Here is a 6004-nt window from a genome sequence, read left to right as displayed (position 1 = left end):
CCATACCACAGCATGTCATGCCCAGTATATAAACTCAGAGGAGTCACCCAGAAGGCCCAACTCGCTGCTTGTGTCAGGCAGGGTTGGCAGGTGGGGAGCAACTGTATTGTGTATCACTTGTGTTTATTGTTTTTTTCCCTTTTGCCTTTCAGTTTTATATCCTTTCTCCTTGTTATTTCCATATTATTATTGGTGGCAGCAGTAGTGGTTTTGTGTTATACCTTAGTTACTGGACTGTTCTTATCTCAACCTGTGGGAGTTACATTCTTTCAATTCTCTTCCCCATCCCTCTGAGCAGGGCAGAAGCAGCAGGGGGGAGTGAGCAAACAGCTGTGTGGTTCTGAGTTATCAGCTGGGCTTAAACCACAACAGTGATACTCGTGGAAAGCAACATGTTATGTTCAAGTATCAACAATATACTGAAGTAGAACTGGAGGCATAAGGAAGTTCTTAAATTACACCCTCAATTTTTAATATCCAAGCCCGTGGTAACTGCCGGATAAAGGGGTTAGTAGCACCTGTTCTTTCACTTCATAAGCAAGTTACTAATGTAAAAAGGCCCACTCAGCTTTCCAAGATGAGAACGTTTTCCTGTCTTGTTTTTGCAAGGAGCTAATGTGATGGGCAGAGCACTTCTCAGCAAGCATCACATGGCTTGTATGGAATCTTTGAACTGTTCAAGTGTTACCCAAAGTATGATTTACAAATTTACAATCAGTGGACCCCTGTTTTCAGATGATACCATCAGAATGTAGCAATTTGAGAAGCCTTTGAATCAGTCATATTATTGTCATTGTCATTTCTATTGTACTTCTATGAAGACCACAGGGATACTGGTCCTACACAATGTAACATGAGGCTATCTTCACAAGTAATTATATGTCTTCTATGTACAAAGCAGGTGAAGCTTTTTGCTTTAAAACAAAAAATGGTATTTTGTACTTCTCTTGCAGTGTGCTGTCCTTTACATATACATAAGCAGGCAAAGACTTCTGACACATTATAGATTTGAATTGTAGCTCCCCGTTAGTGGATGTCTACAAGACCCATGAGACAGATGCACTTACCTTCCTTGCTAAATCAGCTAAAGTTGTAACAGAAAGATTCTGTTTCCTTTTTTACTTTGGGGTGGAGGAAGGTGAAGGAAGGGGAGCTGGAGTGGTCACCTAGGGGGAGATCATGTTTTGTTAACTTGCTCCTCCAAGGCTGAGCAACGGAAGTATTTTAAAAGACAGATTTTGTATTTTAGACATACCACCATAAAGGAAAGCTTGTGAAGGGAGCTTCAAACATGTAATGCACAAAACTGCACAGCAGGAATGGACATCCTGACAGAGCGTTGGCAGTTTGGCCTTTTAGACTGGTTTGTTTTTTGTTGGCAAAGATGAATAAGCATCCTCGCAGATGCTGTCTATCAAAGAGACTACAAAACAGCCATAGACCCCAGGTTAGTAGAACCAGAAGCTAGCAGAATCTAGGTACTTCCAAGAGTACACATCTGTCTTTAGCACACTCCTTTATTTGTAGCTTTTAAGGCCATTCAAGCCAACTGCTGAAGATGGTGTTGTGGTTTAAGCCCAGCTGGTAACTCAGAACCATGCAGCCGCTCGCTCACCTACCCCCCCGCCCCCTGCCGCCTTCTTCTTCGCCCCGCACCCAGAGGGATGGGGAGAAGAATGGAAAGAATGCAACTCCCATAGGTTGAGATAAGAACAGCCCAGTAACTAAGGTATAACACAAACCACTGCTGCTACCACCAATAATAATAATGATAAGGGAAATAACAAGGGAAGAGACTAAAACAGCTCACCACCAGCCGACCAATACCCAGCCCGACCAGAGCAGTGATCTAGCCCTTCCGGGTAACTGCCCTCAGTTGATATACTGGGCATGACGTGCTGTGGTATGGAATACCTCTTTGGTCAGTTTGGGTCAGGTGTCCTGTCTCTGCTTCCTCCCGGCTTCCCCTCCTCCCTGGCAGAGCATGAGACTCACAAAGTCCTTGGTCAGAGTAAATATTACTTAGCACCAACTGAAAACATTGGTGTTATCAGCGCTGTTCCCAGGCTGAAAGTCAAAACCACAGCACTGCACCAGCTACTAAGAAGAAAAATGACTGCTACTGCTGAACTGAGGACAGATGGTCAGAGAGATGCTGGTGAATCAGACAGCTCACATTCTGGTGTGTTACAGGAAGAACTGTGCTAGCTCTTTGCCAGTAAGCCAGGTAAAACCCATCCTCCCCATGCCATTCACTGCAGCAGATGAGTCACCACCCCTGCACCATCATAGTGCCAGAAAGGAAAATTTCAGGAAAGACTTCTCCTTTTCTTTCAAATATAATTAATGCCAGGTACAATTCAATGGGAGCAATCACAACACATAGGCTGTTGTACTGGAAGCAAATAACAATGCTGTTGATAAAACTGATGATCAGTGTTGTGGTTTGAGCCCAGCCGCTAACTCAGAACCACACAGCTGCTTGCTGACTCCCTCCCCTTTTTCCCCCCTGCTCCCAGAGGGATGGGGAAGAGAATTGGAAGAATGTAAATCCCACAGGTTGAGATAAGAACAGTCCGGTAACGAAGGTATAACACAAAACCACTACTGCTGCCTGATAAGGGGAATAACAAGGGGAAAGGATATAAAATTAAAAGGGGAAAGGGAATTCTGTATCTCTGAACACACACAGAGTGAACCTCTGCTCATGCACTCAACAGCCCCAAGAGCAATGCAAAATACACAGCACATCCAGCATGTCAGCCAACTTCCTATAGCCAGCAGTGGCAGAAATTGAAAAGAATTCTCAAGCTAATGGCTGATTTACACACAATGATTTACAGCTGACTGGTGTCTTAAAATCCCTTAGAAGCTAAATGCTAAGCCATCCTGAGTATCTTGTCACTGCAACTGTCAACAGGGTGTAAGATATTCCAAGTACTATAAGCCTCTTCCAGAATGGAAATATGTGACAAGATCTAGATAGGCATCCCAATTCAGATGGGAGGCATTAATACATTTAACATTAGGAAGGAAGAAACGTGTTAGATTAGGTAAAGCTTTTTATCTCCAAGGATAGCATGCTCAGATTGAGTCTTCATTTACTTGTGGTAAATGAAATATTCATCAGTACACTGATTGTGAGTGTTACACTCCTTTTATTCAAGTGTTACAACTGGGAAATTAACTGATAACTGGCAATGAAATTAAAAGCTTTTCGTCTTTAAATACCACTTTAGATACCGTCCAAATCAAGAGGGATTAAAAAAAAAAATGACCAAAAGTTTTTATAGTATCCTGGGGCAAGGGGGACTAGTGTCTCACTACAGTATTTTCTAAGTGTCCTGTTGTCACGAAACGAGTGGTTTAGGGTCACTCTAAGAACAACAACTGAAGGTATTAGCAAGAGCAGTTTTAGTATGAGCTACAATGGCACAACCTAACAGAATTCAATGGCAAGGTTCACTCCGTTACTTATTATATGGGGGAAGCATACAAAGGAAAATGGAAGTAGAATCAAGTGAAAAAGATCTGCATAGAGAGTATCCTGGGCTGCATCAAAAGGAGCGTGACCAGCAGGTCGAAGGAGGTGATCCTGCCCCTCTACTCTGCTCTTGTGAGACCTCACTTGGAGTATTGTGTGCAGTTCTGGTGTCCTCAACATAAAAAGGACATGGAACTGTTGGAACAAGTCCAGAGGAGGGCCACAAGGATGATCAGGGGACGGGAGCACCACCCAATTGAAGATAGGCTGAGGAAGTTTGGGCCGTTCAGCCTGGAGAAGAGAAGCCTGCGTGGAGACCTCATAGCAGCCTTCCAGTACCTGAAGGGGGTCTATAGGGATGCTGGGGAGGGACTCTTCACTAGGGACTGTAGTGACAGGACAAGGGGTAAGGGGTTCAAGTTTAAACAGGGGAAGTTTAGATTGGATATAAGGAGGAAATTCTTTCCTGTTAGGGTGGTGAGGCACTGGAATGGGTTGCCCAGAGAGGTTGTGAATGCTCCATCCCTGGCAGTGTTCAAGGCCAGGCTGGACAAAGCCTTGGGTGAGATGGTTTAGCGTGAGGGGTCCCTGCCCATGGCAGGGGGGTTGGAACTAGATAATCCTAAGGTCCTTTCCAACCCTAACTATTCTATGATTCTAAGATAGGCTTCCTGTTGAGTCATGCGGTTCAAATCAGACCCCCTTGCTTTCTGAACTCCTGATGGAGCCTAGGTGTGGCTGAATCCAGTCTTGATCTCAGATTTTGGACAATGGTTCATATCTAGTAGAAGTAATAAAGGAAGTAAGGAAACACTCCTGTTGAGTCACAAGTTCAGACCAGATCCTCTTGCTTTCCAAACTCCTGCCGGAGCCCAGGTGCAACTGAATCTAGTGTTAGTCTCAGACTTGGTCAATGGCTTACATGTAAAGGATTACAAGCGTCATTTAGCAGCAGTTTGCATTTTTAAGATGGATCTTATCAAGTGAGTCAACAGTTTTCTACACTGCTGTAACAATCTATACATGCACATATAAAGACATATAAAAGTATACCTGCTAAAAATTTCCCTTGAATCACTGAAATATTCATGTCTAATGGCTTAGTTTCTCAGCAGGTGAGAGCCGAGTCTCAAGTAGCAGAGGACTTCAGCTCAGCTCCATCTTTTCACAGTATCACAGTATGCTAGAGATTGCAAGGGACCTCGAAAGATCATCTAGTCCAATCCCCCTGCCGGAGCAGGAACACCTAGATAGTGTTACACAGGAATGTGTCCAGGCGGGTTTTGAATGTCTCCAGGGAAGGAGACTCCACAACCTCCCTGGGCAGCCTGTTCCAGTGTTCCGTCACCCTCACTGAGAAGAAGTTTCTTCTCAAGTTTAAGTGGAACTTCTTGTGTTCCAGTTTGTACCCATTACCCCTTGTCCTATCATTGTTTGCCACTGAGTAGAGCCTGGCTCCATCCTCGTGACACTCCCCCTTTATATATTTATAGACACTGATAAGGTCACCCCTCAGTCTCCTCTTCTCCAAACTATAGAGACCCAGCTCCCTCAGTCTTTCCTCATAAGGGAGATGCTCCACTCCCCTTTGGTGATGTTTCCTCAATTATCACAAACCTGAGAGTTTGCAAGCTCTGAGTGGTGTTCTACTCAGAGGGAGATGCTGGTCACCACCAGAAGAGCTCAAGGGCCTCACTTAGTGTCTCTATTTATAGTGTCACAAGATTATTTGCTTTAGTCTATAGTAAATCTCCATCCTAGCAAAACCGAGTCGGTAATTAGAATTTTTTCAAAACTCCAGTAACAGTGGTACTGTTCCACTCAGGTTACAATGAAGGGAAGGAGTGTTCTAGGGCTGTCATGGAATGACTATTATCCCTCCTCTCACTTCCCACTGTAGCCAGGGAACAGGAGTCCCTCGTATGATCCATGTCTCCCCCTTAGCCATGTAAGGGTTCCTGGTACTATCAAGGGACGCTTTAGCATTCAACTCATTACACAAAGGCCAAGGCCTGACAGGAATTCCTGAGATCGTATAGCAGCCCCAAGGATGGAGGTGGGGGGATGCACCACCACACATGTCCACAACCACAACTACTCAACATCAAGCTTCTGGTGCAACAAGCCTGTGCACCACTACCTTACCTGTACAGGCAATCTATCACTGTTGCACCACCACATTCGGATTACACCCACCAGATACCTCCCTTCATAGAGGATATATACAAAGTTCTATTTCCTTGTCCATCGAGTTCAATTAAAAAAAGTACAGTCAGTTGCTTGTTAACAGTACATACGTTACACTTTCCTGGTGAAGTTGGCCTAGCCAGCCAGATCTCATCTAACACCTCTGGAAGAGTGGCCTTCTTTTCTCAAAGCTGAAATAACTCACTACGTGAGTTATTTCAGCTTTGAGACAAAAAATCAGAAACCTACTCCTGCATGCTCAAAAGGGATTTATCTGTTTGTTGGTTTTGTTGTTTGTTTTGTTTGGTTTTTTTTTGTGTTTTTGTTTGTTTT

Source organism: Pezoporus wallicus, unplaced genomic scaffold (assembly GCF_028554395.1).
Source record: "Pezoporus wallicus isolate ANWC-B61680 ecotype Strahan unplaced genomic scaffold, APGP_CSIRO_Pwel_v1 contig_7351, whole genome shotgun sequence".
NCBI classification, from domain to species: domain Eukaryota; kingdom Metazoa; phylum Chordata; class Aves; order Psittaciformes; family Psittacidae; genus Pezoporus; species Pezoporus wallicus.
The sequence above is the reverse complement of the archived record's forward strand: the minus strand, read 5'-3'. Positions refer to the sequence as shown.